The sequence below is a fragment of the Lycorma delicatula genome, chromosome 6 (assembly GCF_047948215.1).
Source record: "Lycorma delicatula isolate Av1 chromosome 6, ASM4794821v1, whole genome shotgun sequence".
Classification (NCBI taxonomy): domain Eukaryota; kingdom Metazoa; phylum Arthropoda; class Insecta; order Hemiptera; family Fulgoridae; genus Lycorma; species Lycorma delicatula.
The window spans coordinates 51705151-51718497 of NC_134460.1; the positions used below are offsets into that span (position 1 = coordinate 51705151).

At 28.2% G+C, this 13347-nt stretch overlaps 1 protein-coding gene across 1 annotated transcript in view; it reads left to right on the top strand.

Annotated features, from left to right (window-relative positions):
- The first annotated feature begins 306 nt into the window (after positions 1 to 306).
- LOC142327060 (uncharacterized) overlaps positions 307 to 13347 on the top strand; it is a 90118-nt gene continuing 77077 nt past the window's right edge. The window contains exon 1 of the mRNA XM_075369854.1: positions 307 to 696. The gene's annotated coding sequence lies outside the window, so the exon portion shown is untranslated. The remainder of the gene's footprint in view (positions 697 to 13347) is intronic.

Sequence of the window (13347 nt, forward strand, 5' to 3'; positions counted from 1 at the left end):
AAAATAAAAAAATTTCTACGTAGATAAAGTATTTCTTTCTATTAAGATATTTTTCTCTGTGAGAAACTCACAACAGAATTTATTCTATTCAATAAAAAAAAAAAAAAAAAAATCAGTCCATTTGGTGAAAAGTAAGTGGTGAAAATACGTAAAAACAAAAAAAATACATCAGTCAATAGTGAGAACATCTTCCTTTTTTTTAAAAAAAAAACAACGTTAGTGATTGTAATCAATAATGAAAAACACGCAGATGGTGTGTTTACGTCAGTGAGATCTCGAGTCGTTATTAAATGAGTGAAAATACAACATAGTATCGACAGCAGCGCTGATCCAGTCGACCAACATTATAAATTGACTTCATAATCAGTACATTTTTACGTTTGGTTCGGTGTACTTATACTGGAATTCCTTTTACATTACCAGTGAAAGACATCGCAGCTGTGTTATAATTATTTTGTCTGGTGATGTTTTTAGTTTTTATTTTTAATACTTGATCCATCGTAGTTTGTTTTTATTATTATTATAGTACTCAACAATAACGAAGGACATCTCGGCTTATTGCGTCATAGTTATTTATTCGCACTTTACTTTGTCGCAAAGAAAAACTTCTGTAGCTATCCGCTTATCTGATTGCTGTTTCAATGTATAAAGTGATTAAAAAAGTAAAAACCAACATTAAAGGATGGCCAGATTATGGTAAATAATGTATCGTCTGTTTCTTTTATTTTTTGTTAAGTAATAATTTTTTTTCATATATTTCTTTACATATTTAATTAGTAGTAAGGGGTTTTGTTTATTTATTGTATGTTATGAATGAGCTTTATACATATTTTATTTAAATTAAGAATATTTTTTATATTTTTTTGAACTCAACAGTATTTAAATAAATGACAGCATGTTTCGTTTTAGCCGCAAAAGAATTTGAAAAAACATATTTTAAAATTATATAAAATAAAGTTCCACTTAACGATTTTAAAATATATTTACAAGTAATTTCGGAGTTGCTACTCTTTCATCAAGGATTTCTTATAAGATGTTAATTCAAAATTCATATGTCATATATATAGCTACATTTAAATTAAAATTGTTGCATTCATAATAGTCGGTCGTCAAGAAATAAAAAATTATTTATACGTCATTAAGACTGTAACGGCATGTCAGTAAGATGTTTACGAATAATCAAATGAGATGTTTACGGTGCCAAATGCTTAGAAAATTAAATCTAAATAATATTTACTATTTCTAATTCACGATTTAAAAAATAAAATCAAATAAAAATGATAAAACACTATTAAATGTATTTTACAGTTTAAAATGATTAACTCATTCAGTTACCTTTTAGGTGTTTTAAATTTTAACCGCTAAGCTATGAAGAATTATAATTTTCTGCATTACTTCTATTTGGCTATATTGGATATTGTTACACACTTACTTAATTACAAAAATAATCCTAATTTAAGTATTACAGTTATTTTTCATTGATAGGCTTAAAAAAAACTGGTTAAACTGTAAGTAATTATATATATATATAAAAAAAAAACAAAATACATGGAAAATTTACTTACGGAATAAGCAGCTGTAAAGTAGAATAAGTAGCTGTAAAGCTTCTTCTGTAAGAGTATTTAAAAACAGAGCCGATTATTATATTAAATTTTTCTTTTGTGAAGATAATTTTTACTTTAAACACATTAAAAGTCGTTGATAATAGTCTATCGTTCGCTACAACAAATAAAACTAAAGAATTTCAATTCGTATCCAATTTAAATTTGTAAAAGTACAAGGCGGTTTATAACTTTCTATATCCATAAAATAACATAGAACATTAAGAAACAGATAATGTACTCAAATTTATTCCAGTTTATTTGGTAACAAAGAATTATTAACAAGCTATTAATAATTAACAAGCTATATTTTTTGCCGACGAGTTTAAATCTTAATAATTCTCTTCATAATGGTCACAAAAAATTTAGGTTGATCTTATTTTAATCTCCGATCGCTATTATATCAACCTAAAAATTAAATTAGATTATTGATAGTTTTTTAATTATTCTGTAACAAATGAGAAAATATTTATTTTAACGATACAATTAATTTTACAAACTAACCCACCGGGTTGGTCTAGTCGTACACTCGTCGTCGTAAATCAGCTGATTTCGTAGTCGAAGTTCTCAGGTTTAAATCCTAATAAAGGGATTTGAATACTAGATCGTGGATACCGATATTCTTTGGTGGCTGGGTTTCAATTACACGTCTGAGCAGTATTCGACCTGGGTTTGTTCAAGACTATACACTTACCGGTACAATTACATTACATAGTAAGTCGCTAATGACTTTAATTATTTACGCGACTATAAATAAAAGTATTTTTTTTTAAATTACAAATTAACAAATAATAATATTAAAATTTTATTCATTAAAGAATAAACTTTTTATAAGAGAAATTATTTTTAATTTTAAAAACAGAAGTTTTAAAATAAACATATAAACTTCTATCAGAGTTAGAATGCAATTTAATTAAACACGTCAGCTTTGAGATGAAAAAAAAACATGTATAAAATAATAAGTGTATTATTAAGTGTGTTCTATATCCATTTTTTTTCTTAAATTATTGATAAAATACAGAAAGGAACATTTACAGAAGTAGAGAAATTGACCTTAGACTTAGCAAACATATAATTACAAATAGGGGTTACTGGCCTGAATTTTCCCCTTTTTTTGACTGTTTTTTTTTAATCTATAACACAATCTCTTACGTTATAACAAAAAACTTTTGTGCTTAAGTTTTACAATGTTTGGAATTTTACTAAAAAACGTTTTATAAAAAAATATAGGTAGATATTGAAAATATGGAACGAAACATAATTTTGAAATTTATATACCCGAGATATATTTATAGAAATCTATGTAATCCTGAGATAAAATATTTTCAGAACGTATTAAAAAAAAATTTCATTGGTAGATAAATTTCATTACATTGAAAAGTTATAAATATAATGAACGTACTTGTACAACAGTTATCTACGTAACCTTTAAATTAATATTTTCGTAATGAAAAAAAAAAATTACAAACTAACAAATAATAATATTAAAATTTTCATTCGTTGCCGGTTTTAAAGAATAATCTTTTTATAAGTGAAATTATTTTTAATTTTTAAAACAGAAGTTTTAAAACTTTCCTGTTTCCTTTTTACTGTTTAGTCTCCGGTAATTACCATTCAGATAATACTTCACAGGATGATATGTATGAGTGTAAATGAAGTCTTGTACAATCTCAGTTCGACCATTTCTAAGATGTGTGGTTAATTGAAACCCAACCACCAAAGAACACCGGTATCCACGATCTAGTATTCGAATCCGTATAAAAATAATTGACTTTACTGTGACTTGAACGCTGGAAATCTCGACTTCCAAATCAGCTGATTTAGGAAGACGCGTTCACCACTAGACCAACCCGGTGGGTTTTCTTAATGAACCTGCTTAAATCAAACGATTCAATTATTTTATTTAGTGTTCAGCAACGTTTAAGTCATTTTTTTTAGAGAGGACTTCATAAAAGATTATATTTTTTATTTAGTTCTATTTACTTAATAAGGGCCGATATGGGTTTTGGAAAAAAATCGAATAGAGGATTTAATAATAATAAATTTATGCAATTTTTGGGTTTTGAGTCGGAAGCCTTGTGTAGATTATTTTGTTTCCCTGGAAATTTTCTACCATCTAACAAGGATTGGTTTAATCTTGAATTGTTGGCAAAGACGCTTTTTCAATTAGCGCCATAAATCGTATATTTGCTATCTTACTCAAACAACGGCAGTACGCAATAACGAATATTTTCGATGTCAGAAATTTAGATATTCTCGGCTTCATTTTAGATCCTCTGTTGTTTTCGGTATAGGGTAGTGATCTATCGAAGCAGTTTCCTACTTATATAATATCGTATACCTTATTATGAGTGTTCTTATTAAAAGTAATATTAATGATATTTTTGTTACCAATAATGATTAGTTTCGAAGTAATGGTCTACTTTTTGATAAAAATTCAACTGATATCAACTATATCAGAGCTTTCGTTTCGTAATTATAATAATGAAATAATTAGTAAGTTAATAGTGAATTCAAACGACACCTTTTTTCACGAAAGATATGAATTTTCATAAATTTCTGGGTATTCTCAATAACAAGAATTTGAGCTAGAAACATCATATTCAGCAGATAAATTAATAAAATTATTGTCCAATCTGCTTTGTTCGAAGTAGTACAGTATACTTTTTTATATGAATATTCAATTATCAAATTCTCATTAGTAATTTTAGGGTTCAGCTTTAACAACTATGGCTGTTCGAAAGCAAAAAAAAAATATGTTATTTTTAGAATTGTTGGAGCTTCTTACTGCAACAGCTGTGATGAATCTTTAAAACCTTAAAAATCTTACGATAATTTTTTCATTTACGATAAGTATTTGTTTGACATTAATCTCTCCGATAATAAAAAATCCCTTTCGGGACGCCGGAAGGCGGTGGTAGATTTCATCGGTGCTAAGTAGGGGATAAAAAAGATTTCCACCTTAAAGTTAAGAAAAACTTCAAATTTACTCAATTCGATAATGGTTGCATGTGAAAAAAGTTTCACATGTTTAGCATACGACAAGCCTCATCTTCATACAGTTCCAGCAACATTTTGGTCATCCCTTGCCGTAAGGGTTGGTCATATCAATAATTGGTTCAAACAAAAGTTTTAGGTAATGTTTAGAGAACTAACGACTACTTTAAACCGATTCGATAATGTACCTATTAATGGAGGTATGATTTTTTGTCTTGAAAACCCCATTTTTTCCACCCCCTGGGTCAATGGTTGGGGATATCAAAAATCTTTACTTACATAAGTTTTAGGCCCTTATCCAAAGAATAGTAGGAAGCTTAAACGAATTCGATATTTTACTTAATAAGAAGTTATAGTGGTATTTTGTTTTTTCGAAAAAGTCCCCCCACCATTTCCATCCCCATGGTTCGATTTTGGCTGTTATTGAACTCGACTGAGATTTTGGGACGAGTTATGTTTAAGAAACAATTTGAAAGAGATTGGCGCAAAATTATGGCAGTTATCGTGTCCACAAGAAAGTGAAATATATATGTGTATATATATATATATAAATGGATATATAAACTTTTGAGTTGACGGTGGTGTTGGGGTCTGGGGATGCGAAACGCGAAGATATGTCGAAATTTTCCGGAAGTCGAATCACGGTACCCATTACAATAGGTAGCTTTCTTATGAGATGTACTTAAAAGCATGGTGCATGGATTTGTTGCATGTGCTCTCATTTATATTTTGAATGAAGCGCACAAAGTTTCATTCGTTCGAACAATTTATAGTTCTTGATACGAACGTACAAACGATTTATGTAAAGTTATATATATGTATATATTGTGGGGTGTGTGTATATATATATAATGGGGTTATATATAAGTTTGCAACAGCATGACTCGAGAACCAGCCAACCGATTGCTTTCAAATTTTCAGGATACATTTGTGTTAACCAAAGGAAGGTTTCACAAATTCACTTTCGAGAGGTCCTAACCTCTCGAAAGTGAATTTGTGAATTAAAGACATTCATTAAAGAGAAAATTATCTTTTTAATTCATTATTATATTTCTGTCATCATGGTAACAGAAATATAATGAAGTAAAATGATTAATTTTTTTTTTCTTTAATGGATATCAATAATATATTTAATATTCTAACAATTATGAGGATAACGAATGCGTCGAGGTCCAGGGGGCGAAGCCCTGACCGGCTAGATATAATAAAATGGATTGTAATTACATTACCAGAATTAAATGTCACAGCTTAATCATCGTGTAAAATGGAAATTTTTTTAAAAAGAATCCATTTTACTGAGGATTAAATTTTACGGATAATCCTCCGAAGAAATTAAAAAAATATGAATGAATTGTAGAAAATTTAAAAGAGAAATGTATAAATTTTTGTTAAGAAATTGATATTACATCGATCTATGTACAGGAGATTTGTAATTAAATACCACGTATCTTGTTTACAAGTCAAAAAATTGAATGTTTAATTGTTTTCCTTTTAAGAATTAACTGTTTTAGTGTTATCAGAGGTTATCATTGAACAGACGTGTTAAAAACAAGTTACTGTGTTAAAAACAGTAATGTCTTTTTAACACATTACATGATTTTTGTACTGATTTAAAACTTTTATCTATATACTGCATTCCTGTCGCGGCTTCGCCCGCTCTCTGATTACTTGCGTTTCCCGTCGAAGTCAAGGGATATTTAGCAGGTCAAGGCTCGCTTCGCATCCCTTTTCGTTTAGTCAGGGGGCTTCGCTCCCTGGACCCCCTTTATTCATTAAACTCATGCGTGTGAGAATAGTAACGATAAATAAAGATTAAACCCTGTTTAAATTTATTAAAAAATCAGTTAATTTTTTCAACATCAGTTTTCAGTACACGACCCGAAACTTTGAGTGATCTGAAGAATGTTTTATTTTTCAAAATAGTCGGTCTCCATTTTAAAAATATTATTTATAGCTGATTATCCCTCCTTCGAATTAGTAAAAATGTATTTTGCCCGGCAATTAGCGTTACCCGACAAACGCCACTAGGAGGAGGTGATCGTACCTCGTTTCTCATTCTTTTAAAAATTTTTGGTTTTTTTATTTTATGTTTTTTAGTCAAATAAAGGCTGATGCAGCCAATTGCGTCGCACATACAGTAACAGTGGTTGGTTGAGCCGCCGCGCCGCACACTGCACACTCCTGAAAAAATCGAAACTCAAAAAAACCAGAAAATGGTTTTTAGATATTTATCTTAAGAGCATTTGCGAGCCCAAATCTAGTGAATATCTAGTTTAATATCGTCGGAAATGGGGAAAATTTGTAATCATTGTTCAATGTGTTTTTATTTTTCTTTACCACTTTCAAGTTCGAATTTCAAAAAATTAGAAGTTAGTTTTTAGATATTCACATTACACACACCAAAAATCAAGTTGATATATTTATTTGTTACCGAGAAATTCAAAAAATAGTCGAATTTCAAAAAAAATATTCGAAAATTCATTTTAACTCCTTAAACAAGGAATTCCAAAAATTTAGAAATCAGTTTTTAAATATTTAAATGAAGATTACACATACACCAAAAATAAAATTGATATCTCCATTTGTTGCTGAGAAATTCAAAAAATAGTAAATTTGTTTCTTCATTTTATCACTGTAAACTCGGAATTTCCAAAAATTCTTTCTTAGTGTGCATTTACACCGTAATAAGAACATGAATACAAATTTTTATACTGAAGATAAATTGATGCAAATTTATTGAGGGTTGCTGATCGTTGATTATAAATCACTTACGACATGTTTTATATTTACGTATAAATGTATATATTATATTTCAATCTCAAGTCAGTTTTTTCTAACGATTCCAACATTTAACTAAAGGGGGAAAAAATGTCATATTCCAAAACGTTACGGGTGTCTGAAAATTAATTTAATCGATTTCATACTTCGAATTAAATAAACAGCTGTGTAAAATTACATTATTTATATTAGACGTTTTTATTTTTTTAACAATAAATTTAATGGTTTTCAAAAGCTGTTTCCTAAAAACCGTGACTTTTCTTTCTGTCCCAGTAAAAAATAAATCGAAGACAATAAATAAATAAATAAAGGTTATTTTATGTAACAAATCATATGATGGATTTTAAAATATAAACAGATTTCTTTTTACAATTTTTCTTCTCATGCAATAACCCACTAAACTCAGTCGCTCAAATTACATTCTATATCATACAACAGTAGCATTTAAAGACCATAAAACGAGTAATCTGCTTTCTATAATCTTATCTATATTAGCTTTAGTTGTTAATTATTTGTAGTGAAATAAATTAAACAATCAGAGTTGCTTCTTTGAGAATAAAACTCGTGGTAAAGGTGTCGCAGTTTCCGTATACTGATTAGAAACACATCATTCATCGAACTATTATTGAAAATGTTAGGCATAACAAGTAATACTAATTTGGACTGCATGCCTGTAAATAATTAGCTATTTTAAAATCTACATAACACTCTCATCAATTCGAATATGATAGTTTTCATTTCCACATTTTTATCTAAAATATCTTTTGATAGCATTTTCCATAGAAACATCTTTTAAACGATTTTATTTTGTAAATTGTCTCTTAAATCGAGTGAATATGTTTTCACTCATATTGATTCAAAAGGTTTTATATTTTAAATTTAAAAAAAAATATTTAAATAATCATAAATTTTATTTAAACTAACTTAAATAACGAAAATTTTTTTATATAGTAAAGGATAGAAGCTGTTCAAACAGCAGCAGGCTAAAACTGTAGATAGCGTAGTGAGGAATTCTTACACGAGTGGAGCCGATTGGGTTTTACTAGGCGAACTGGTTGTTAACAAGTAAATCAAATTAAAAATCTAAAAAAACCTGCGATGAAATTAAATTGGACAATTAAATATTAAAATATTGATTATAAAGACTTAAAAACATTCAAAAGCAGTTTTGAAGAAACATATCTACTGCAATGCCCTCTGGCGGCTTATAACCTTAAAAACATTTAAAAACCTGCTCTTAGGTGATACCCACGTAATGCAAAAAACCGCATCAAAATCAGCTCAGATGTTTTAGAGAAACACATCTTCTGCAGCGCTCCCTGGTGGCCTATAACTGTAAAACATATCTCGGTCCATTAGTTTTTGAGGAAAAAATTAAAAATGGTAACTCACACAAACACACACAACCTCTTACACCAAACGCATATACCGTCTCCGTTCCGTCGTGGGTATAAAAAAAGCCGCGATTCAAACACATGATACTAACAATAAGAACAGCTGGTCTATAAAAAGAACTATTTATTTATAACATGTAAATTTTGAAACCATATTTTGACATTGAAAAACTTCTAGAAAGAAACTAGGTCGTATAAGATTACATATTCGAATGAAAGTTTGTTTCGGCAACAATTAAAATACTATCGCATAAATTTTAAGGAAACTTATCTTTATCTCTCGTGAAATCTCAAATACAAAATACTTTCCCGGAGAATCGTCTTTCATGACATTTTACGGGATCGTTTTTTTAAATTCCCCAAACTGTTAACGTATCCTTTATATTTACTGAAGTTTTGTGATAATTGGCGACGAAACAGATCTTTCGTTGCCACTTATCTCATATCTCGACTCATATGTAAGACGGAGCAATCTAGGGCGAGAGTAAATCGATTGATTTGTTTGAAAATCAAATAATATGATTCTTCCAGGAATGTTGAACAATATAATTAGGATTTCTTTGCTTTGCACTCTTTTTTTTTTTTACTTATATTTTAAGCGTTACTTTGTTTTAATTTTTATTTTCATAACTAGTAACTAAAAATAAAGAAAAGGATATGTTTAATACATTTTAATGAAAATCTAAAAATTGTAAAATAAATAAAACTATTTTTTTAAATTGTCTAAATCTAAAATTATATGATCATTCGATTGTTAAAAAATCATCAGTAGATGAAAAGAAAGAAGGAAAGAAAAGATGATAAAGAAAGAGCATATATAAAAGGAAAGATAACAATAAAAATTAATAAATAAAATAGTAATAATAATATTATTATTATTACTATTTTCTAAAAATATATGTCTAAAGAATATATGTTTAAACATATAAATATATGTTTCTAAAGAATATATGTCTAAAAATAATTTTTAGACATATATTTTCTAATAACGTTTATAGAATAAAAGTAAAAGATTAAAGTTAAAAAATAACAAATACTAAGAAATATTGATTTGGCAAACACGATGAAAATTCTAGCCGCTTTAATAATAATATTTTTGCCCGAGAACTATAATACTAATAATATTACGACTGTCTAAAACAATTTTTACTTTTAGCTTTATTATTTCATTTGTATTTTTAACCGAATTCAAAAAGAAGGAAGTTCTCAGTTTGAACTATACAATTATATATATATATATATTTGTATTTATTTTTTTCGGGAAAATAAAGTTGTTTTTAATTCCTTGTACAAAGTAAAGAAAATATTGTGATGTGATAGCGAAAAATTTCGGTTCTCAGATTTCAACGGTAATATCCATTTTGACCATCCCTGAATCCATTTTGACTAGTTTTGGCGTGACGTATGTATCTCGCATAACTCAAAACCGATTAGACGTAGGATGTTGAAATTATGAATTTTGGACTGTTGTAACATCTAGTTGTGCACTTCCACTTTTGACTGAGATCAACTGAACCAAAAGTTACAAAAAAAGACCAAAATCCAAAAAAAAATTGGATTTTTGTCTTTTTCTTAACTGCAGTAATAGACCTCATTGAGAAGTTTTCAACGATATATAATAAGTGGTACTTATTATCATTGGTTCCAGAGTTATAGCCAAATAAAACATTAATTAATGAAATATTTGGATCTTACAAGGGAAGGCACATCGGTTCGAATCAGACTTCATCTCCTTTTTTTTTTAACTTTTTTTTAAATTTAAATATATTGTTTTAGTAATAATTATTAACCTATGCTTGTAAAAAAAATTTACCATAAATAATAATCTAATAATAAAAATTAAAAAAAAATTAAAAATATCAGAAGCTATCAATGAAATAAAATTTTATGTACTTTTCATTCTGAAAAAATGTGCATATGTAATTAATAGGCATACAAGGAAGTCATGTGGTGTCTATATCAGATTTTTTTTAAACCTACAGAATGATCCTACTTTGGTCTCATACAATTACCGACTGATAATGGACCATTAAAAAAAATATTTGGCGAAAAACTGCGATCTAGGCAGAAGATCGTTTTTCAGAAAGCTTCTGCATTGAATGCGTGCCTTAGATTACTCGATATCTGACGCATTCTCTGTAAATGAATATGTCTTTCATCGGCTCTTTCATAATTCTTCTCGTTAACGCTCTCTTATGACAGTCAATTGATATGAGCGTTCTTCAGGCGTTTCATTACAAATAAGTTTATGAATCAACAAAAAAACAGTGAGATCTTTGTTCTTGAGTTTCATCTGAAAGATCCTTGCAGATTAAAGCATGTCGACGTTCCCTTTTTGATTGCATTTTTTTTACACTTATATTTCATGTATTCCCACGTTTTAGGAAGCATTTGCTCTATAGGATAACAGACCCTTGATTCTGAATCCTGCACATCCTTTCTCTCGGATCTTTAAGTCGTTTTGAACGAGAGCCCCATGCTAAACAAAACTAAAAAGAATAAAATAAACAATTTTTGAAAAATTTTGAACCGACTCAAAAAAAAAGAAATTAAATTGTACTGAAAGGGAAAAAATAATTTTTTGACTACGTTTTCAATACAGTCTTTGAAACTTATTTTTTTAATCCAGTGCCAAATTATAGAAATTAATTGAAATAGATTTCGTAATCCGTATCTCGTGCATTTTCGTAATTCATTTAAAATTTGGCGCCGACTACAAAAAATAAATTTCAAAGATTATATTCAGGGCGTAGTGGAAGAATAATGTTTTCCTTTTCAATGCGATATTTTTTTTTAAATTTAAATTTTTTTCGTTTTGGAGTCGGTCCAATTTCTTTCCAAAAAGGTTTTCTTTTATAAACACTGTAAAAAATGTTTGTTTCTAAAAATTATGTATTTGTTTAATTATTATTACTTCTTTATATTTGTTAGTTTCTTTTTATTATCTATATAAATTTCCCTCATATCAACTGAAGATGACTGTTTAATAATAATTTTATCAAACATGACCTGTTGGTGTGATTATACAATAAATAATTCAAATATAAAACCCGCTTACCAACAATCTTTTTTAATATGTAGCGCTATCGGAAACGAATGCCATCTTCATGAACTTACTTTTTTTTATTTACTAAAACTTTCTCGTCATGAGAAGAATTGCTATGTAAAGTGTGTAAAATGTATAAAAGTCGTCATATGTTAAAATAGCGTCGACAACGTCCTGTCATAATTAATGTCTCCACCGTTATAAAAGTTGACGCAATTTTAACACATGACGACTACCTTTATACATTTTACACACATTACATAACAATTGTACTCATGACAACAAAGTTTTGGTTAATTAAAAAAAAGAAAAATTAAGTTCCTGAAGATGGAATTCGTTTCCGAAAGCGTTAGGACGCATTAAAAGAGTTTTGGTAAGTGAATTTTATATTTTAATTATTTATTGACAGTTTACTAACTGAAATGCCCATCCAGTTTTTTTAGATTTCAAGCAAAATTTTTATATAGTTTTTCAGGGTTTTTTATTTTCCACTTTATTTCAACATTTGTATAGCATATTTATTCTTTATATAAGCTGAATTAATAGGATACAGCATTATTATACTTCGGTAGTTTTTATTTTATTTTATCTTACATTGTAAGCCTTGCTTTATTTTCAGTATAAGTAATATAACCTCAAGCAGCTATTATCATTAATGAATAAAAAGTTGTTTATATGAATGAAATTTATACAATTTTTCTGTTAATTAAGTATCTGTAATTATAAATATTCATCGCTTCTCGACCTCTTGGCTAAGATCAAAGTGTAGTAATTATAAATAATAGTATTTAAATGTAGTAATATTTAAAAGTAAAGTTGTTAAATGATTATAATTTTTGTTAAACTATTTCGTGGTAGATTACTTTCTTTAATTACTACATTATTTAGCTACGTTACTTAAGTTTTATACTATAGTTATTTACAACATTTATTTTTTAAGCTCAACTGCTCAACTTTGTTAGTTACCTTCAGCAGACGTAAAAATAATTGTACTTTCGTTTTATTCCTACTATTAGCTATTATTATTATTAATATTACTAATACTATTATTAGTTATTATTATAGGATTATTAAATTATCTTACATTATAATTGTTATATCCGGGTGATTCATATAAAACTCATAATTTCCTTTACCTGTTTTATTTTTTTTTTTAATGATGGTGCAACAAGCGTTTAATTGGTTTTGAAATATAAAGCATATTTAGGAGATTATTTTACCTTTACATCAAATGCTAAAAGTGTCTCCGTCCATCTCAAGATAAAGTTGAACATGTAGTTCCTTGTTCCCTGATTGTTCTATACAGTGTTACCTTGTCTGTATCATTAATTTGGCGTATAATTTTCTGTTTTAAATCATCTAATCTCAGAAGTAATTTAGTTTACATTCTTGTCTTCAGATGAATCCCAAAGTTTAGCAGATAATCCCAAAGAATAAATCTGGGTGGGTTTAAATGGGTCGATCTCGATGGTCATAAGTTCCTACAGATGATGCGGTCGGCAAAAAAATGTCCTATCAAAGCTTTGGTCTT